We start from the raw sequence: 23,135 nt of genomic DNA on the forward strand, positions 1-23,135 counted from the left end.
TATTCCTGATCTTCTTTTTTATTGCATTAAAGAATACAGTATTTACAAACTAACTTATTTTTTGCTGTTAGAAATTGCAGATATACTTTCGCTTTGATTTGTTACTTTAGACACTCTACGTTTGAATTTACATTTAAGACCAAACATCTCTTTTGTTACCTTTTAATATTACTTTAGATAATTATTGCAGTGATTCTTCCTAGGATTTCATAAACACATAGAAGAATTATGTCAACTTTTTTCATTAGTATTTATTTTCTGTGCTTTATTTATATTTGGTTTTTTGAGACATTAAAGATATCAGCCCACATTTATATAACTTTTTTTTTAACATCTTTTTTGGATTATAATTGCTTTACAATGATGTGTTAGTTTCTGCTTTATAACAAAGTGAATCAGTTATACATATACATATGTTCCCATATCTCTTCCCTCTTGCGTCTCCCTCCCTCCCACCCTCCCTATCCCACCCCTCTAGGTGGTCACAAGGCACCGAGCTGATCTCCCTGTGCGATGTGGCTGCTTCCCACTAGCTATCTATTTTACATTTGGTAGTGTATATATGTCCATGCCTCTCTCTCGCTTTGTCACAGCTTACCCTTCCCCCTCCCCATATCCTCAAGTCCATTTTCTAGTAGGTCTGTGTCTTTATTCCCATCTTGCCCCTACGTTCTTCATGACCTTTTTTTTTTTTCTTAGATTCCATATATATGTATTAGCATACAGTATTTGTCTTTCTTTTTCTGACTTACTTCACTCTGTATGACAGACTCTAGGTCCATCCACCTCACTACAAATAACTCAATTTTGTTTCTTTTTATGACTGAGTAATATTCCATTGTATATATGTGCCACATCTTCTTTATCCATTCATCTGTTGCTGGACACTTAGGTTACTTCCATGTCCTGGCTATTGCAAATAGAGCTGCAATGAAGATTTTGGTACATGACTCTTTTTGAATTATGGTTTTCTCAGGATATATGCCCAGTAGTGGGATTGCTGGGTCATATGGTAGTTCAGTTTTTAGTTTTTTAAGGAACCTCCATACTGTTCTCCATAGTGGCTCTATCAATTTATATTTCCACGAACAGTGCAAGAGTGTTCCCTTTTCTCCACACCCTCTCCAGCATTTATTGTTTCTAGATTTTTTGATGATGGCCATTCTGACTGATGTGAGATGATATCTCATTGTAGTTTTGATTTGCATTTCTCTAATGATTAATGATGTTGAGCATTCTTTCATGTGTTTGTTGGCAATCTGTATATCTTCTTTGGAGAAATGTCTGTTTAGGTCTTCTGCCCATTTTTGGATTGGGTTGTTTGTTTTTTTGATATTGAGCTACATGAGCTGCTTGTAAATTTTGGAGATTAATCCTTTGTCAGTTGCTTCATTTGCAAATATTTTCTCCCATTCTGAGGGTTGTCTTTTCATCTTATTTATGGTTTCCTTTGCTGTCCAAAAGCTTTTAAGTCAAATTAGGTCCCATTTGTTTATTTTTGTTTTCATTTCCATTTCTCTAGGAGGTGGGTCAAAAAGGATCTTGCTGTGATTTATGTCATAAAGTGTTCTGCCTGTGTTTTCCTCTAAGAGTTTGATACTGTCTGGCCTTACATTTAGGTCTTTAATCCATTTTGACTTTATTTTTGTGTATGGTGTTAGGGAGTGTTCTAATCTCATACTTTTACATGTACCTGTCCAGTTTTCCCAGCACCACTTATTGAAGAGGCTGTCTTTTCTCCACTGTATATTCTTGCCCCCTTTATCAAAGATAAGGGGACCATATGTGCGTGGGTTTATCTCTGGGCTTTCTATCCTGTTCCATTGGTCTATCTTTCTGTGTTTGTGCCAGTCCCATACTGTCTTGATTACTGTAGCTTTGTAGTATAGTCTGAAGTCAGGAAGCCTGATTCCTCCAGCTCCATTTTTCGTTCTCAAGATTGCTTTGGCGATTTGGGGTCTTTTGTGTTTCCATACAAATTGTGAACTTTTTTGTTCTAGTTCTGTGAAAAATGCCAGTGGTAGCTTGATAGGGATTGCATTAAATCAGTAGATTGCTTTGGGTAGTAGAGTCATTTTCACAATGTTGATTCTTCCAATCCAAGAACATGGTATATCTCTCCATCTATTTGTATCATCTTTAATTTCTTTCATCAGTGTCTTATAATTTTCTGCATACAGGTCTTTTGTCTCCTTAGGTAGGTTTAATCCTAGATATTTTATTCTTTTTGTTGCAATGGTAAATGGGAGTGTTTTCTTAATTTCACTTTCAGATTTTTCATCATTAGTGTATAGGAATGCCAGAGATTTCTGTGCATTAATTTTGTATCCTGCTACTTTACCAAATTCATTGATTAGCTCTAGTAGTTTTCTGGTAGGATCTTTAGGATTCTCTATGTATAGTATCATGTCATCTGCAAACAGTGACAGCTTTACTTCTTCTTTTCCGATTTGGATTCCTTTTATTTCTTTTTCTTCTCTGATTACTGTGGCTAAAACTTCCAAAACTTTGTTGAATAGAGTGGTGAGAGTGGGCAGCCTTGTCTTTTTCCTGATCTTAGTGGAAATGCTTTCAGATTTTCACCATTGAGGACGATGTTGGCTGTTGGTTTGTCATATATGGCCTTTATTATGTTGAGGAAAGTTCCCTCTCTGCCTACTTTCTGCAGGGTTTTTATCACAAATGGGTGTTGAATTTAGTCGAAAGCTTTCTCCGTATCTATTGAGATGATCATATGGTTTTTCTCCTTCAGTTGTTAATATGGTGTATCACGTTGACTGATTTGCGTATATTGAAGGATCCTTGCATTCCTGGAATAAACCCCACTTGAGCATGGTGTATGATCTTTTTAATGTGCTGTTGGATTCTGTCTGCTAGTATTTTGTTGAGGATTTTTGCATCTGTGTTCATCAGTGATATTGGCCTGTAGTTTTCTTTCTTTGTGACATCGTTGTCTGGTTTTCGTATCAGGGTGATGGTGGCCTTGTAGAATGAGTTTGGGAGTGTTCCTCCCTCTGCTATATTTTGGAAGAGTTTGAGAAGGATAAGTGTTGGCTCTTTTCTAAATGTTTGATACATTCACCTGTGAAGCCATCTGGTCCTGGGCTTTTGTTTGTTGGAAGATTTTTTTTTTTTAATATTTATTTATTTATTATTTATTTTTGGTTGCATTGGGTCTTGTGCTGAGCGTGGGCTTTCTCTAGTTGTGGCAAGCGGGGGCTACTCTTTGTTGCGGTGCGTAGGCCTCTCATTGCGGTGGCTTCTCTTGCTGTGGAGCATGGGCTCTAGGAGCATGGGTTTCAGTTGTTGTGGCACATGGACTCAGTAGTTGTGGCTCGCGGGCTCTAGAGCGCAGGCTCAGAAGTTGTGGCACACGGGCTTAGTTGCTCCGCGGTATGTGGGATCTTCCCAGACCAGGGCTCGAACCCGTGTTCCCTGCATTGGCAGATGGGTTCCCAACCACTGCGCCACCAGGGAAGCCCTGTTGGAAGATTCTTAATCACAGTTTCAATTTCATTCCTTGTGATTGGTCTCTTCATACTTTCTGTTTCTTCCTGATTCAGTCTTGGCAGGTTGTGCATTTCTAAGAATTTGTCCATTTCTTCCAGGTTGTCCATTTTATTGGCAGAGAGTTGCTTGTAGTAATCTCTCATGATCCTTTGTATCTCTTCAGTGTCAGTTGTTACTTCTCCTTTTTCATTTCTAAATCTATTGATTTGAGTCTTCTCCCTTTTTTTCTTGATGAGTCTGGCTAATGGTTTATCAATTTTGTTTATCTTCTCAAAGAACCAGCTTTTAGTTTTATTGATCTTTGCTATCATTTCCTGCATTTCTTTTTCATTTATTTCTGATCTGATCTTTATGATTTCTTTCCTTCTGCTAACTTTGGGGTTTTTTTGTTCTTTCTCTAATTGCTTTAGGTACAAGGTTAAGTTGTTTATTCGAGATGTTTCCTGTTTCTTAAGGTAGGATTGTATTGCTCTAAACTTCCCTCTTAGAACTGCTTTTTCTGCATCCCATAGGTTTTGGGTCGACGTGTCTCCATTGTCATTTGTTTCTAGGTATTTTTTGATTTCCTCTCTTTGATTTCTTCAGTGATCACTTCATTATTAAGTAGTGTATTGTTTAGCCTCCATGTGTGTGTAGTTTTTACAGATGTTTTCCTGTAATTGATATGTAGTCTCATAGCATTGTGGTCAGAAAAGATACTTGATACAATTTCAATTTTCTTAAATATACCAACGCTTGATTTGTGACCCAAGATATGATCTATCCTGGAGAATGTTCCATGAGCACTTGAGAAAAATGTGTATCCTGTTGTTTTTGGATGGAATGTCCTATAAATATCAATTAAGTCCATCTTGTTTAATGTATCATTTAAAGCTTGTGTTTCCTCATTAATTTTCATTTTGGATGATCTGTCCATTGGTGAAAGTGGGGTGTTAAAGTTCCCTACTATGAAAGTGTTTCTCTCAATTTCCCCTTTTATGCCTGTTAGTATTTGCCTTATGTATTGAGGTGCTCCTTTGTTGGGTGCATAAATATTTACAATTGTTATATCTTCTTCTTGGATCTATCCCTTGATCGTTATGTAGTGTCCTTCTTTGTCTCTTCTAATAGTCTTTATTTTAAAGTCTATTTTGTCTGATATGAGAATTGCTACTCTAGCTTTCTTTTGATTTCCATTTGCATGGAATATCTTTTTCCATCCCCTTACTTTCAGTTTGTATGTGTCTCTAGGTCTGAAGTGGGTCTCTTGTAGACAGCATATTTATGGGTCTTGTTTTTGTATCCATTCAGCCTGTCTGTGTCTTTTGGTTGGGAGCGTTTAGTCCATTTACATTTAAGGTAATTATCGATATGTATGTTCCTATTCCCATTTTCTTAATTGTTTTGGATTTGTTATTGTAGGTCTTTTCCTTCTCTGTGTTTCTTGCCTAGAGAAGTTCCTTTAGCATTTGTTGTAAAGGTGGTTTGGTGGTGCTGAACTCTCTCAGGTTTTGCTTGTCTGTAAAGGTTTTAATTTCTCCATCAAATCTGCATGAGATCCTTGCTGGGTAGAGTAATCTTGGTTGTAGGTTTCTCTCCTTCATCCCTTTAAATGTGTCCTGCCAGTCCCTTCTGGCTTGCAGAGTTTCTGCTGACAGATCAGCTCTTAACCTTATGGGGATTCCCTTGTGTGTTATTTGTTGTTTTTCCCTTGCTGCTTTTAATATGTTTTCTTTGTATTTAATTTTTGACAGTTTGATTAATATGTGTCTTGGCGTATTTCTCCTTGAATTTATCCTGTATGGGACTCTCTGTGCTTCCTGGACTTGACTAATTATTTCCTTTCCCATATTAGGGAAGTTTTCAACTATAATCTCTTCAAATATTTTCTCAGTTCCTTTCTTTTTCTCTTCGTCTTCTGGAACCCCTATAATTCGAATGTTGGTGCATTTATTGTTGTGCCAGAGGTCTCTGAGACTGTCCTCAGTTCTTTTCATTCTTTTTTCTTTATTCTGCTCTGCAGTAGTTATTTCCAGTATTTTATCTTCCAGGTCACTTATCCGTTCTTCTGCCTCAGTTATTCTGCTATTGATCCCATCTAGAGTATTTTTAATTTCATTTATTGTGTTGTTCATCGTTGTTTGTTTCATCTTTAGTTCTTCTAGGTCCTTGTTAAATGTTTCTTGCATTTTGTCTATTCTATTTCCAAGATTTTGGATCATCTTTACTATCATTATTCTGAATTCTTTTTCAGGTAGACTGCCTATTTCCTCTTCATTTCTTAGGTCTGGTGGGTTTTTACCTTGCTTCTTCATCTGCTGTGTGTTTTTCTGTCTTCTCATTTTGCTTAACTTACTGTGTTTGGGGTCTCCTTTTCTAGGGCTGCAGGTTCGTAGTTCCTGTTGTTTTTGGTGTCTGTCCCCAGTCACTAAGGTTGGTTCAGTGGGTTGTGTAGGCTTCCTGGTAGAGGAGACTAGTGCCTGTGTTTTAGTGGATGAGGCTGGATAGTGTCTTTCTGGTGGGCAGGTCCACCTCTGGTGGTGTGTTTTGGGGTGTCTGTGCCCTTATTATGATTTTAGGCAGCCTCTCTGCTAATGACTTGGGTTGTGTTCCTGTCTTGCTGGTTGTTTGGCATAGGGTGTCCAGCACTGTAGCTTGTTGATCGTTGAGTGAAGCTGGGTCTTGGCTTTGAGATGGAGATCTGTGGGAGAGTTTTGCCGTTTCATATTACGTGGAGCTTTGAGGCCTCTTGTGGACCAGTGTCCTGAAGTTGGCTCTCCCATCTCAGAGGCACAGCACTGACTCCTGGCTGCAGCACCAAGAGCCTTTCATTCACATTGCTTTTGTGCCGCCCTAGTCTAGAAGCTTATATATAACTTTTATAAACAATAATTTATAACATATGGTCAAGTCAAGATAATAAAACATCCTTTTTCTCAGCATTGTGACTTTGATCCATTTCTGCTAAATAATTTCACTTTAATCTCACTGAATTGTAAATAGTTCTGTGTACAAAGGTTCGTTTTTTTTTAGTCATCAGTTTAATAAACTGTATTATAAATACATATAAGTCTAATTTTTAGGAAATTATAAGTTAAAAAGAAATTAAAAATCCAAAGCAAAAATATGTTGTTTAAGAATTCATATATTTAGGGACATCCCTGGCTGTCCAGTGGTTAAGACTCTTTGCTCCCAATGCAGGGGGCAAGGGTTCAATCCCTGGTTGGGGAGCTAATATCCTGCATGCTGCATAGCACAGCCCCAAAAAAACAACATATATTTGTAGTAAAAATATTATAATATGCACAATGATGATAAAGATCAAAATTTGGAGAGTGGGAGAAGGGTACAGTCAGAGTGGGATACACAGGAGATTTCAACTCTTTTAATAAGGTTTGTTTTTATATATATAAATTTATTTTATTTTTGGTTGTTTTGGGTCTTCATGGCTGCACGCAGGCCTTCTCTAGTTGGCGTTGAGCAGGGGCTACTCTTCGTTGCGGTGCACTGGTTTCTCCCTGGGGTGGCTTCTCTTGTTGCAGAGCACAGGCTCTAGGTGCGTGGGCTTCAGTGGTTGTGGCACGTGGGCTCAGTAGTTGTGTCACGCGGGCTCTAGAGCACAGGCTCAGTAGTTGTGGCGCACAGGCTTAGTTGCTCCGCGACATGTGGGATCTTCCCTGGACCAGGGCTCGAACCCGTGTCCCCTACATTGACAGGTGGATTCTTAACCACTGCACCACAAGGGAAGTCCCAATAAGGTTTCTTTTTTAAGCTGTGTGTTCATTCTTTTGTTTTTTATGCTTTCTTGGATATCTTAAATATTTCATCATGTTTTTCTCAAGGCTGATAATATCACCCATTTCCCTTTTAATCCTTAGGAGCTATTGTAGGCCTCGAATTACTTGATTGACAAGGTGAACAAAGTTCTCTGGGGCATCTGTACTGCTCTTAGTTTGGGTGTGGTTTCAAAGAAATAATGCAAATACTGGTCTGTAAATCTGAGCTTCTGTATCAGTTTGATTCCATCAAGAAGCAGATGCCTATGGAAGATATGTCGCGAGAGATTCATTGGAGGGAAGTGTCTTTGAAGCATAAAGAGGAGGTGTGGGAGGAGGCAGGCGGAGCCTTCCATCTGTACTGTAGGCTTGACTCCTGGGACAGGAGAGCAGGAAGGAAGGAGCACCAGCTAGGAAGAGCCTCAGACTGCAGTGCAGTTCTGAAAAGGGTTGGGCCAGGCTGTTGGGGTGTCCTCGAGCGCACGCTGCTTGTCAGAAGAGTCCCATGTTGTGCAAGAGCGGGCCAGCACTGGTACCCTCTCTGCGCTCAGTCAGTGGCAGGGAGCAGCCCTGGGGAAGCCTGGCCTTGCAGCGAATGCGGCGGTGAATCCAGAGCGGTGGTGGCCAGGACCCCTCAGCGGGGACTCAGTCAGCTATGCTTCCTGCAGCCAATTCTCTTGAAGGAATTCTGAACGGAGCATTCCTATAGCTGCACCCCTTGCACCCCACAGACCCACTTCTTGCAGGATTGGGGAGCAACTCCGTGATTTCTATGTACTTTGCTTAAGGAGGAGTTGAGTTGGATCATCAGTATCCCCTGTCACTGAAGGGCCACATCTAGTATTCATCCTGTCTTCCATCATCCATTTTAAATGTTCCTCATCCACAGTTGTCACCTTAGCAGGTTTTGGTGGCTTACCTAATGGTGTGACCTAAACCTTCATTCCTGAGGGGTTCCAACCTTTGCTAATCACACCCTTATCAGGCTGGGGTTGTTACACATATCCATTTACAACTGCAGTGGAGCGAGGGAATACCAGTAGGCACCAAATGGGTCACCTGTGTTCTGCACATAGTTCTCCCATCCCCCCGACTCCCTCTGAGCAACATCAGTGACCCCTGCCAGAAGGGTGACTGCTCTTCTAGCTTGCTGGTCCCTGGACATAGGAAGTCCAAAGTACCTTGGTGACAGTAATGGCATGTAGTTCAGTAGGACTTTTGCTGTGTACCCTAGTAAGACTGTACCCCCTTTGGTGACCAATTCTTGCAACCCTGAAGAGCCCAGAGTTTTAGGAATGGTAAGCAGAGTCCTCCAGTGGGTCACTGGAAGTGATGGTAATTGGAGCCATCACTTGTATCCGAGAGATTTGATGCATATACTGCATCCTGAAGCGTGGTACCCCATCCTTTCAGCATGTTGCCTCTGAGCTGGTGCTTACGTTGTGTCTTCAGTAGGCCACTCCAGTGATCTGTGAGACTGCAGATTGTGTTTATGTGATATGATCAGTGGGTTCTGTGGTTGGGCCCACTCTCACTCCTTTGCTGAAATAGATCCCCTGGATAAAAACTGTTTTGGGGTGGGATTCATGCCTGTGAATTAGGCATTCTATTAGCACCCAAATAGTGGTGCTGGCTGAGACTTTGTAACTCTGGTATCTGGCGATATCAGAATAGGTATCCCTGTGAAGTTGAATTGCTGGCCTTTCTAGAATCAAAAGGATCCAGTGTAGTCTAGATGACACTAAGTGGTCTGTTGTTCTCCTAAAGATGAAGCACCATATCGGCATAGCATTAGTCTCTGTTGCCGACAGATCGGACAGTCAGAAACACAATAGCTAGATCGGCTTTGGTAAGTGGGAGTTCATCTGTTGGGCTCAATCATAGCCTCTCTCTTTGCCTCAAGCAATTCTATCCATGTGCCCATTTTGCCTCTTCTAGGGTGGCCAGTGTCAAATGATGGGATCATTTTATCTACTTGGTTGTTGATGAAAGTGCCTCTTCTATGGTGGATGCCCATACCCTCCCCAGAGGGCCAGCCATTGACCACTGCCCAGGAATCTCACCTAAGGCCACTTCTACATAAAACTATGAGCAGGTACCTTGCTCCCAGATTTTCTTTCACTACTGTCTTTCAAGGCCCACCCCTTTATATGTCTCTAATGCAGCCATGGTCCGTTTGTGTCTCATACCCACAGCTTGAGCCAAGCCAACCCACTGGTATTGGGCATCATCCTCCTTCAGCTGGTTGTACCCCACCTCCCCATATGGCCATAGGTACAAATGGGGAAAACAGCATTAATGCAGCTGTGATTGACATGTAGGTCTGAGCTACCTGCTCATTCGTCTTACTTGTACCCTCTGGTCTTGCTTGGGCTCAATCACATACGTACCACTTTTGTCTTCTGAGGGGCTGCTGCTGAGTTCATATAACTTTATATATCTTGGTGGGTCTGACTAAACTCATAACAGGCAGTTCTGGACACACGGTTACTTGGTGTTCATGGTCAAGCATGCTGTGTCTACCAGAGCTCAGCAATATTTTAGGAGCTATTTCTCAAATGGCTTAATTCGCTGCAGATGACACGGCTTTGCTCTGGAATCCTAGAGTCTTGTGTTGTGATTCTGCTGCTGGGGCTTGTCATAAACTCCACACTGCATCTCTCCCACCAGTGATGCTTCCTATACCGGAAGGTCTGCTGGATCTTATGGCCCAAGTTTCAGGGTTGCTTGCACCACAGCCTCCTGCAGCACTGTTTCCTGCCCTGGGCCCCATGCAAAGCTGGTAGGCTTCCATGTTACCCAACATATGAGCCAGAGCATAAATACTCCTAGATGTGGAGTATGTTACCTGCACAACTCAAAGGGGCCTGCCAGGCACAGTGCTTCCTTCCAATGCAATATTTTGGAAGCGATACCATGGCATGCCCCTGACCGCTAGACCTCTAAAAAGTCACTGAAGTGGCAGATCGCTGAACTTGCATAGGATTAATTTTTCACCCTCTTGACTGCATATGTCTTACCGAGGCTTCAAGGGTACTAGTCACTTCTGGCTTGTCCTGTCCAATCAGCAGAATGTCATCAATGTAATGGATACATGTAATGTTCTGTGGGATGTCCAGTCAGTCCAGATCTCTCTGGACTATGAGAGAGTGCAGGAGAGTTAACAGCCCAAGGGCAGAATTAAATGAATAGTATTCATTCCATGTGAATGTGAACTGTTGCTGGTCCTCTTTTTAAACTGAAATAGAAAATGCATTTGCCAGATCAATAACCGCATACCATGTACCTGAGGCCTAGCAACACGTTTGCTCTAGCAACGGTACTATGTCCATCACAGCAGTTGTGAGTGGGCCTGCTTGCATTGACATTACAGTCATTCTCCAGAATCCACCTGATTTGTGCAGGGGTCAGACTGACAAATTAAACAGAGATATGAAAGAAACCACACCTGCTCCTCTTCCTGCCCCCCCGCCCCCATATTTTAAGTCCTTAATGATGGCACTAATCTTCCCTATCCTCCCCAGCCCCAGTGCAGTATTGTTTTTTATTTGCTAGATTTACCTTGGTTGGGAGGATGGGGTGAAATTTAAGAAGTTTTTTTACTTGTTTCTCCTTACCCTCTTACCTTACAGGGCAAGGATTCAATGTGGTGTTTACTCCAACTACATCATTCCCATTTATGCATTTGGGAACTGAGGAAACGACAACTGGGTGAGTCCTTGGACTTATAACTTACCCAGTCTATAAGTTAGACTTTAGATAGATCTTCATTTATTAAATGGCCCTCATGAGCTTCCATTCTAACAGGATCATGATGACTCTTTAGGTCTTTGGGAATCAAACTCTGGGTCCAAAAGTCCTTGCAATATCTAGCTATTCCCCCTTTTTCACAGTTCCCTGAGTAAACGGTCATAGGTCCTTTTGAGAAACCACTGTTGCGCATACTTGCTGTGGTTTTGCAAGGTCCTTCCTCCTAGGGACCCAGCCACCTCTCTAGTCAGTGGTTCCAGATATGAAAGCCGGCTCAGGTCTGGTAACTGAGCAAGAGCTTGCGCTTGTTACTGTGACTACACTTGGCCCCCCTACTCCTACAGTCTTGCCTTTTTCTGGTTGTAGGCATCAAGGAGTACCCTCATTGGATGCCCATCTGTTTTGCCTAAAGGACACCATGCTTTGTTTTCACAGTTCCCTGCAGATTAAGACTATTTGGCTGTCCCTCAGCCTTGCTGATCATTACAGCCTCCTGGCTTCTAATGGTGAAGCACCACCCCCTGACCTCTATTACTGGTATATATTTGGGGGCAAAGGTATGGTCACCGTAGATTTTAATGAGCCCAGCTCTGGCCTGCAGAGGAGAGCCAGCAGTGATCATTTTGGTGATGTTAGTGCTCCTCTCACCAGCACATTCTTGTTGACCTTGGTGAATGGTGTGTCTTCTAGGCTTTCCCATGGAACATAATCGGTTTTAGCCTAACATAATAATATATGCATCCAGCATGCCAACTTCCTTCAGCTCTTCATTTCTTTGTTTATAGGCTACCAAAGCAACACAGGTGTTTCCACTTTGCTCAACATTGGCTATCACTTTCTCTAGGCTTCTAAGAGCCACACTTGTTTGCCCCATCTCCTGAGTCCTTGCCAGGGTGGTAAATCCCATGAATTAAGAAAGTGCCCCCAGTTCAATGCATTCTTCCTTTTTCAGTGTTATGTTCCTGCCCCCTTGATCAAGCCCCCTTAGAATCCAATCCCAGCAGCACTCCCCTGGCTCCTGCCAGTGTACACATGGCTCCTTTGATGTGTAAACTCTTTCCTCTCTTGTCAAGGCCAACATATCCCCAGACAAGAAATGCTGGAATTTAACTTTAGTTATTGGGCTGGCAGCATGCAGTGTAGATGGGGAGAGCTCCATACCTGCTGCATTGCAAGGGAGAAGCCTCTGCAGTATCTTCCCATATGGGGAAGTGCTAGCCCTTGGGTGGACCACCTCTCCAAGTTCTAGGGATTCAGGGAGGTTTGCAGTGCCCCAATCCTTGGGACATCCTTAGAGATCTCCCACCCCATATTTCAAAATTCTATGTTTTCTCTACCAGAGCCCTGTCCTCAGCATAACAGACCTACGCTGGCTGAGCATTTAAATGTCTCAGGAGCTCTACAACTCTCATTAGCAAATCCTTTGTCTGCTTCTCAGCTTTGTCTGCACTCTTACGGCAGCAGCTGAGGGCCTCTTTGGAAGCTAGCAAAGCCTCTAGTCTCTGGCTCTCACACTTACATTTAATTGTTAATGGCCCTCTTTGTTGCTCTGCAGGGCACCAATGCAATTTAATTACCAGTGACTCTGCAATCCTTACAGGCTTTTTGCCCCTCCTATCTTTCAGATGCTTGAATCATCACACCTGCAATGGTAGTTTCCTTCATCAGGATATTTTTCTAGGTCATCACCACTGAAATCTTCAGCAGTTGGGCCAGAGGATAGTTCTTATCAGCCAGGCAGTGAGTGAGCCTATTTCCAAACTCCATCTTACTGTCTATGTGTTTTCTTTAATCACTCTCCGTATCACCTGGGTCTGTTCAGGTTGTCTGAGAAACAGACACCAATCAGGGTTAGACAAGCAGGAGATTTATCGGAGGGAACTGTGTGTGAAGGATAAAGGGGAGGGAACAGGAGTAGGCGGCAAGAGCCTTCCACCTGTGTTGAAGGCTTGACACCTGTGACAGGAGGTGGAAAGAAGGTCTGAGTAGGAAGCGCCTCAGACTGCAATGCAGCTCTAGGAGGCCTTTAGCCAAGCCAGTGGGGAGTCCTTGAGACAGAGTTGCCTGTCAGAGAAGCCCTGAGCCCCTTGATGACAGGCCAGCACTAAGACCCCTGCTGTGCTAAGTCACTGGCTGGGAACAGCCCAGGAAAGTGTAGCTCGACAGGAGCCTGGTGGTGGATCCAGAGGCTTTGCAGCTGGGGTTCTTAGGAAACGACGCTCCCCACTGCCAGTTCTCTTGAAGGAGATCTGAGTGGCACATTTCCTGTGGCTGCTACAGCCACCCACTTTCATTCCCATTGTCATTATGATTTCATACCGATTCGTATTTCTGTATAGGAGATCTCAGGTCACTGTTTAGTGCACAGTAATTTTTTTACTTATCCTGAAATTAATGTAAGTGAAAGTGCAGTTCATTTGTAAGGTGCTATTTAAATATTTGTCTTAAGTGATATTCACTTAAGTGATATTAATTTAATATTGGTTTTAAGTGAAAGTAACTGTTACATGATTGGGAGTGACCATGGGAGAGAAAGCAGCCAAGCTCAACACTTAGCACTTGGCATATAGTGGGTGCTCAGTAAGTGTTTGTTGACATAAAATAAAACCCAGACTTGGGTCCCTGGCAGAATATTTGCTTATGATTTTAGTTATGTATTTTCATGACTTAGCTCTTTTTCCTTAATGCCTTTGTCCTCCATAAGCCAAGGAATGCAGAATGTCCCTATGTAAGGAGAATGCTGCCTTAAAATATATTTTGTCCTGAAATAGTAAAAAAAAAAAAAAAATTGTCCACATGCATGAATAAAAAAATGTGGCTCAATTTTTTGATGGTTCTAATAATAAAAATTAGATTTGATACAACAAAAAGTTGATTAAATTAATTGAACTATGCATTATAGCTGGTTACATTTTAATCAATGTAAGTTGTGTTTTAACATTTTATTTATTTCTTTATTTTATTTTTTGGCTACACCGTGTGTTAGTTGCGGCACACAGGATCTTTCGTTGGGGTACGTGGGCTTCTCTCTAGTGTGGCGCACAAGCTCAGTAGTTGTGGTGCGCGGGCTTAGTTGCCACGTGGCATGTGGGATCTTAGTTCCCCGACCAGGGATCGAACCCGTGTCCCCTGCATTGGAAGGTGGATTCTTTACCACTGGACCACCAGGGAAGTCCCTGGTTAAACTCATTTTGATGAAAATATTCAAGGTATTTTTTGTCACCCATACCACACCTCAATTTGAATAAATTAATTGAAATAATTGATTAAAATTATTGAAAATATATCCATATACCAAAATTCAATCACATATTTAAAGTTAGGCCAAATAGATGTTTACAGGATACCTTTCTGATGTTATTGTTCTGTTGAAGAGTAATCACAGTAACTGAAACAGGACCCAGCCGTTACTCTTAAGGGACAGGGGATGAGAGTGCATATATCCGGTCATGTAGTTAAAAAACAAAGCCCCAGTTTTCCCTTTTGCTTGATTTCTTTTTAACTGTGCTATATTTTTTCTTAAATTTTACAAAACATAAAGGAGGACCACAGATTTTTTTGCTTATTGAAGGTGATGGGCAAGGGTATTCAGTGATGGAAACCCTAGTACTAGTACAGTGTTCTGGCCTATCCACAAGCCATTTGATCACTTTTGAAAATTTCCATGTTTGCCATCTTTCTTTCTCATGTTTACTTGAGGGCAGTGTAGAGGGAAATGATGGAGGGTGAATGGTCACAGAGCTTACTCTCAAGTATGATGATGGAGTTCTCAACTTGAAGTCAAAGAGAGAGGTCGATAAAATGAATGGACAGAAGCATTTTCTAAAAAACAGTATAAAGTAATTATATATAGTATATATATATTATACTTGGCACATATATTGCAAATGTCTAGGGAGGGGGAAAACTTTACTCCTTTATTCCTCTGGCACTGAAGCTTAAAGTTCAATTTAAAAAACTTTTTTCCTCAAAAATGTTAAAGAAGAGTCTGGATTCACAGCTCCCAGACACCTGGGAGCAAGGCGTTTTACCTTTGGACCTGTGGTTCTCAACTGGGGGCAGTTGTGTTGCCCTGGGGACATCTGACAATGTCTAGAGACATTTTTTGTTGTTACAACCAACTGGGTAGGGGTAGAAGTTTGTTGTAATAGGGGCGGGGCAGGTGCCACCGATAGCGGTCCTGCTCAGCCATTGGTTGGCACCGCGGTGGGCCTCTCCCCCTCCCCTTCCTCTGTATAAAAGGAGCCCGAATTCGGACTGAGGCAAGACGGTGTTTTGAAGTCTGCCATTTTCTCCGTCTGCTGGCTTTCCGATTCAAGGCGTTATTCCTTGCCCCCAACAACTCGTCTCCCGATTTATTGGCCTGTAATGTGGTGAGCAGAGCGAGCTTGGGCTGGGTAATACTGTCACTGGCATCTGGTAAGTAGAAGCCAGAGATGGATGCTGCTAACATCCTGCAAGGCACAAGACAGAACCCTCACAAGGAAGAATTATCTGGTCCAAAATGTCAATAGTGCCATCGTCAAGAGAGCCTGTTAGCCAAGCTGCTACCAAAATGCCACCAGGGATCCTTCTTTTTTAAATTAAAATGCAAAACTGCAAATTTTTAACAGTTTATATTTCATTAAGAAAAAAAAAAAAGATTCCAGGCAACAAAGCTGATGATCATCGAGCAATATCTTATCCTTGCAGGTCATAAGAATGAGCCTAACAGGAAAGCGCATCCTTCCCTTACAGCTTCCCCTGAGTAATCAGTTTCAGTCACTGAGGCCAACCTTCAAGTGATTGACAAAGCTGAGTAGAATGGAAGTTTACTCTTTTTTTTCTCTGTCTCTTTCACCACTTGACTCTGATCTTTCTCTCTTGCTGTTTTTCCTGCTGGTGTTTTGGCTCATCTAAAATTTGGTTACACCTGAGCCCAGTGAAGGTCAGTGTGTATACCACCTAAAAAATGCAACACCCACAGTGTGCTGTTTGCTTGGCATCTTGTCGGGGCACTGGCTACTATTGACTTGAAGGGAAGTACCACCTGCTGAGTCACTGGATTGACCTCCTGCTACCACCTGTGGTTTCCATAGTGACCGTCTCAGTGAATTGCTCTCAACGGAACCTGACTGGTTAAAGACGAGCAATTTCCTGTAATTTGAGCCTTTTACTAATCTTGAAATGGAAACATGCTTTCACCATTATGAAGAGTAGATTTTCCAGTCAAAATCTTTTGGAATAAAATGCACAGAGATGTTTGAAGAAGTGAGGTTATTAGGGTAGAACGCTGAGGGAGAAAATAAGAACGGTGGTGATATGAAAGTGTTGCTTAAGGAGATAGAGAAATGTTAGTAAATACAAAGGGTTTCCAGTAGCTCCTCAGGAAAGAAAAGTTGCCCCAAATACCTTGTTATTAAGTCTTGCCACTTAGTCACTGCCAGAACACTTACCGGATAGAACCAGAGGAAGCAGATTGTTATTCAACCTATTTTTTAAAATAATCTCCACTCCTCTTATTTTCAGAAAAAAGAAAGGGAAAAGAACAATCGATTCCCCTCACCTGCCACCCACTTGGCGATGTGAACATAGAACAGTCTTTTTGTCTTTTTCTTCTTTCCTTCCTTCTTCCTCCGTTCTCTTTTCCACCTCCTCCCCTTCCTCCTCCTCGTTCTTCATTTGCTTCTATGTTTTACAGTTACAGAGCAGATTAGGGAGAATTTTTCATTCTCCCTGGTATGTAGATGGTGTGACATCTACATCCCAGGGAGACTTAAGGACTAGTTATAGGTAAGGAGGGATAATGAAGAAATCAGGCATCTTAAGTCCTTAGAGAACATTCGTGGTCAGTTTGGATGTTTGAACAATGAATCCAAAATTGGTTGCTGCCCAGTGAACATTGATTATTTATACAGGGCCTTAAAGCCCCATATTAGAAGGTACTAAATAAATATTTGATTATTTGGTGAAAGAAATTTTAAAACATATAATCAGTGTTCTTCAGTTTTTTGGTATTATAACGTTCATAATAGTGCTAATGGTATATACAATTTAAAATAAGCATTACGTTTACTTTGATCCTGTTCCTTAAAGCTGTTGAACAGCTAGGGTTAAATCAGGGCCAAGAACTTGTTTATTGAACGAATGAATGAATGAGCATTCTCTCATTTAGTCAACATTTATTGAGTCCCGACAATGGGAGTGTGTGTTTTTAAGTTAGCCTCATGCTTGGGTCTCTTCATAAGCATTGAAGCTAATGTCCCCAAATGAACTCATTATTTTGCTCCAACTCCCAAGTTTTATCTCCTTTTTAGTTCCCTATTTCTTAATGGCACATCACCCACAGGGATACCCAGACAGAAAGCTAGGTGGAAGGAAGCAGATTTTATTAATAATAATCGTAATAGTAACAATAGCTGCTAATGTTTATGGAATTCTCACAACACTGCAAATGCTTTGCATGTACTTAATTTAAATTCATTTACTTTCCATTCTCCTAAGAACCCCCAAAAGAAGGCCCTTTGTAATCCATATTTAGTCTCTGTACTCTGTGCTCAATGTATGAAAGATTCTGAAAGGAGCACCATCTTTTTTTTTGGCTGCGTTGGGTCTTCGTTGCTGCACGTGGGCTTTCTCTAGTTGTGGCGAGCGAGGGCTACTCTTCAGTTGCGGTGTGTGGGCTTCTCGTTGCAGGGGCTTCTCTTGTTGTGGGAGCATGGGCTCTAGGCGCGGGCTTCAGTAGTTGTGGTGTGTGGGCTCAGTAGTTATGGCTCGTGGGCTCTAGAGCACAGGCTCAGTAGTTGTGGCGCATGGGCTTAGTTGCTCCGCGGCATGTGGGATCTTCCCGGACCAGGGATCGAACCCATGTCCTGCACTGGCAGGCGGATTCTTATCCACTGTGCCACCAGGAAAGCCCAGAAGCACAGTCTTAAAGGAGATGGACTTGTGAAAACAAGACATTGCAGTACATTTTGATGCCTTAGAGGATACTACAGCTTCTCCCAAGAGAAAGGGGCTAGCTTCCTGCTGGGGAGGAAAAGAAGCCTCCAGAGGTGAATGATGACCACCCGAAGCCGCTGGTTCTGGCATGTTGCCTGGGTGAGTAGAAACACAGCAGGACTGTTTTCAAAATAAATCTGTGATCCCTCATTCAGATGTGTCACTATGAATGACAGAAATTGTTACAGCAATGCTTATCAGAAACCTATTACCTAGGTCAAATAATATATAAGGTTTAGGCTAATATTCTCTAGGGAGATAAGAGAGTTGAGGATAGGCATTTCACTAGGCACTAAAGATTAAGGGATCAGAAAGCACAAAAATTATATCGAGGGATCTTAGGGCAAGTGGTAGGTAAATATAAAGGTGGGTGTGAGCAGCAGAGGCGCCGAGCCAGAGTAGGGTGCGCTGCAGGTCCCGGTGGGTGACCCATGGCAAGCTCAGCCACCAGCCGGTGCACACACACGTGCCCATGTGTGCGAAGGAGCAGGGAGAAGGCTGGCCGCAGTGAAAAGGGAAGACGTCTTCCGATCTTTATGCCCATAACTCATCCAAACAAAGGAGGGAGGCAGGTTAACTTTTAGGGCCAGCTTCAAAAATAGGCCTGAATGATTTTGTGGTTCCCTCTGTCCTGCTCCCACTAAATAAACCATCTCGTTATTGCAACTAAACACAAAGATTGAAAATACAGGGATTGGTTAATACATTGATCTTTTTTTGTTCTGTTGTGTATAGATTGAGGGTCATTTTGTTACAAGGAACAGTATTTTCCCCAAGGCAATTCAAGAAATTTGTGGGGAGGAATCTCACAGAAACCCAAGGACAGGACCCCCAGTACAGCTGAGCCAGATGGCCAGGACTCTGGAGCTGGGTGTTGGAGAGCCACAAGGAAACGAGACTCCTGCATCTGCTCTGCCTGTTCTCTACCAACTGGCGGCTTCTCCTTGCTTGTAATTGCTGCTTTTTTTGTAACTTCAACTCTTCAAGTCCACAGACGGCTGCCCCAGCCTGATTCAGCATGGCTTTCTTGACCCATCAATTGGCTCCTTACCTCTATGTCTTTCAACTTCAATTCCTGAGAGAGGGAAATCCCTTAGTTGGGAATCACTTACTCGGGGGCAGAGTCCTTTGTGGCAGAGTCACGTCAGAGGCCCTGGCCAGCAGATCTGCCCTTGACCACTCGCATAGCATGAGCTAGAGGTGGGACGTCTTCAGAATGAGCTCTGGGGATGCAAGTCCCCCAAATGCTTAGTACGGTTCATTTAACCATCAAAACAAATAGCACTCAGTATTTTGCAATCATATCAGCAGTCATATCAAAATAAACCCCATCAGTATTTCGATATGGGCAAGGAGGTGAAGAAAGTAGGAAGGACTTGGGAGTCCACAGTATGGGACAGGTCACTCCTGAGTTGACAGAAGGGCACAGAGAGAGGAGATTGATGTCAACCTTAGCTCACTTTGACTGCCTCTGCTTTCCTAGCTCCTCTACTCCAGGTCTCCTGATGCTCACCCAAAACATATCCCAGTCTTGCCTCTGCTGTATCTAAGTGAGGTAGGAAGTACAAGGGAGGCTTGGAATTCAGTTAGACTCCCTAGACCCTCAATGTCTCCCTGCGTCTGGTTGTAGATCCCAATCCTCCTTTCTCTCTCTGGTCACCCTGAGCCCTGGTGGTGAGTAATGGCACGGAACTCTAACTACTTCCTACTAAATTGGCCTCCCACGTGGCTGGATCCTGCTGGCCAGGCCCTACTTTCCGGTGTAATGGATGCTTTGGTATGTGTCTTGTCTGGTTCCTACACTGAACCACCACTCAGAAACCCTCCCTCCATGCTCTGACCAACCACTAATAAGCCCCTGAATGCTGCTCGAGCTTGCTGAACCACAGCACCTCTGAGAGCACTGGAGAATTACCAGCATCCACAGCCCCTGTGTTGCCAGGCCAGACCTTATTGTTGCTGCTGAGGTCCCAGCATGCCTTGCACCTGAGAACAAACTTTGCAGACTTCATAATTACCTCAAAGGGAATTTTATCTTCACCTTAGCAGGAATAAAATAGAAACTCTGTACAGAGGTGGTGTTGTCCTGCTAACACGTTCAGGAAGCCTTGCTTTGCATGATTTATGAAGCTTTTTGTTGGCTTTAACACCTTGAACTTCCTCATGAAGAAACGTTTCCCCAAGGATTCCTTAATCAAAACTTTACAATGTTAGACTTGTGAAAAAGTTCCCTTCAACAATTAGAATTTGTAGGGAATTTAAGCCCAAATATTGAGTTTGGCATGATGGTAGTACACGTTCCTCAAAGCTATTGTTCTCAATATCCATAATTTTAATTTAAAAATTCATTTGAACTACTTGTGTTATCACTGTGCTGTACATAGAATCCCAAATATAAAAGTTTCAAACTCAAACACAACAACTAACTAGAACAAATATATTTGAGTCTAGTTTCAATTCTTTAAGGAAATAGGTCAGAAATGAATTTATAAAAAGCAGTCTTGTTAATTAGATTCTTGCCAGGTGAAATGCAAAGCTTTGAATAGCATTATCTATTCTGATTTATAATTAATGGACTCAATTTCTATTGTAACGAAGAAATTTCCTATTCATCCATCAGGGACTTTCAAATCACTATCATTCATTTTATGAAGAAAAAATGTGAAATAATCCTAGAGGAAATATATATTTTAAAAATAATTTTACAGGGGCTTCCCTGGTGGCGCAGTGGTTAAGAATCCGCCTGCCAATGCAGGGGCCGTAGGTTCGAGCCCTGGTGCGGGAAGATCCCACATGCTGTGGAGCAACTAAGCCCGTGCACCACAACTACTGAAGCCCGCGCGCTTAGAGCCTGTGCTCCGCAACAAGAGAAGCCACCGCAGTGAGAAGCCCGCGCACCACAACGAAGAGTAACCCCCGCTTGCTGCAACTAGAGAAAGCCCGCGTGCAGCAACGAAGACCCAACGCAGCCAAAAATAAATAAATTAATTAATAAAAATAATTAAAAAAAATAATTTTACTAGTCATGTTTTACTTAAATTGGAGTAAATAAGGTAGAAGAAATTAATTACTCCAAATCTGTTTATAATAACCATAACAACCAGTTAGGCCTATAGTACATGATTATAGGCAAAACACTATCCTCTCTGAGACTCAGTCATGTCATATGTAAAATGGGTATATAAAATGGATATACCTACACCTTCAGAGAGCTGAGGGTTTCTAATGAGACAGTGCCACAAGTAGACAAATGGCAGTCTTGACAAAGATGTGTGCTTCAAGATCTAAGAATCAAAGTCAAATGTAGACCTGGGTGGTGCTTATTATTTGAGTCAGCCAGTGAAAGTAACCGTTAGGCAGAATTTCTTTGCTGCCCTTGCAAATGCTTTTGAAATCCTTGGCTGAAATTCTACCCTTTCATTAAAAGAACACTTTAGTAAATTATCAGAAGCAGGGTGCAGTGGGCATTTGTCCTCTTTGTGGCTGCCCAGTATCTACTCTGATGGAATCCATTCTGTGTGATTATTGGAAGTGACGGAGCCAGACGTTCCCTTTCCCCATTCCCTTATGGGAAAAGCCAATTAGATGTTTCTGCCCAGCGCTTTGAATCTGGGGCTAGTGAAACTATCACACAGGGACAGTTTTGAATTCACACATGGAGGTGCATCCAGCAGCAGCAGAAGGCAAACATGGCTGTCACGTCCATTGAGACATCACAAACAGACGATTCTTGCAGTGGGAATTTGGCCTGCTCCCTAATTTTCCCTGGCTCCTCTCAAATTTCCAGCCTTGGAGTCTAGCCTTCCTGTCAATCTATGACCTATCCTCTACCTTTCCAACAAATTCCTTTTCTGCTGAAGTTAGCAATAGTCAGTTTCTGTTTTTTTAAGAACAAGCATATAGCTCTGAGCCAATTAATTCATTAGGAAATTACCATTTGGTAGTTACATTAGAAATAACTCTATTAATTTTTCTTAAGTAAATCTTGCCTTTCAGAGAATTAATTTTTTTTAAAAAAAGAAAAACAGTTGAGTGAGAATCCTACAAAGAATGGTAAGCCCTGTATTGATTTGGGTATCTTGCATATGAACTGCCTCTTCTGATTTCAATGGGGACTCTTTTTTGTTCCTGTTGGGAATGTATCTTTCCCTTTCTCTTTCCATTTGTAAGTCTGTCTTGCTTTTCTCAAGACTATTTTTTTGGGACTTTCGTGGTGGTGCAGTGGTTAAGAATCCACCTGCCAATGCAGGAGACCCAGGTTCGAGCCCTGGTCTGGGAAGATCCCACATGCCACGGAGCAACTAAGCCCCTGTGCCACAGCTACTGAGCCTACGTGCCACAGCTACTGAAGCCCACGCGCCTAGAGCCTTTGCTCTGCAACAAGAGAAGCCACTGCAATGAGAAGCCTGCGCACCGCAACAAAGAGTAGCCCCCGCTCGCCACAGCTAGAGAAAGCCTGCGGGCACCAACGAAGACCCAATGCAGCCAAAAAGAAATTAATTAATTTTTTTAAAAAAGACTATTTTTTTCTCATTGTTCAATCCCTGCCCTACTCCACATTCCTGCCACTGATCCACAGATTAGCCCCAGTTGGTCAAGGAAGAGAGATTCCATAGAGAGAGCACAAAGGAAGGGAATCTGCGGCAGCATCTGGGAAGGGGAGAAGGGGCAGGAAGGAAAGCCTATCACATTTCTACTTTAGTAAACTTCACTTTCCTACATTCCCTGGGCAGTTTCTGCTTTCCACTCTTGGGGTAGAGAAATGAGAAAGGGGTAAAGGTAGAAGAGGAAAGAAAACCTTGTTGCCATAACTCCTATCCTCAGCCCCTTATTTCCAACTAGACTGCAAAGACCTTTGTATTGTTTGTTGTTGATTTCTCAGCACATAAACAATCTAACATGCTAGACTGAGCTTGCTGAATAAATGTGATTGATCACTTCAACATGATTTATATAGATTCTTATTCTAGCTATATTAAGGCTTAAAATAAATTTTTATGAACTGGTTTGGGAAGTCATTCATGATTTGTAACTTATTCTATTAGAAATTATATTCCAAGAGTCAAATAGTAGTCTTACAAATAAACTTCTATAAGGCAAGTTCGGGTAGACTAGACACTGCCTTTCCAGTACTAATGT

General features: G+C 42.2%; 1 protein-coding gene across 1 annotated transcript in view; it reads left to right on the forward strand.

Moving 5' to 3' along the window:
* The first annotated feature begins 47 nt into the window (after nucleotides 1–47).
* RIMS2 (regulating synaptic membrane exocytosis 2) overlaps nucleotides 48–23,135 on the forward strand; it is a 626,602-nt gene continuing 603,514 nt past the window's right edge. The window contains exons 1-3 of the mRNA XM_033842900.2: nucleotides 48–9,360; nucleotides 10,898–10,976; nucleotides 12,641–12,755. The gene's annotated coding sequence lies outside the window, so the exon portion shown is untranslated. The remainder of the gene's footprint in view (nucleotides 9,361–10,897; nucleotides 10,977–12,640; nucleotides 12,756–23,135) is intronic.

Source organism: Tursiops truncatus, chromosome 17, assembly GCF_011762595.2.
Source record: "Tursiops truncatus isolate mTurTru1 chromosome 17, mTurTru1.mat.Y, whole genome shotgun sequence".
Lineage (NCBI taxonomy): Eukaryota > Metazoa > Chordata > Mammalia > Artiodactyla > Delphinidae > Tursiops > Tursiops truncatus.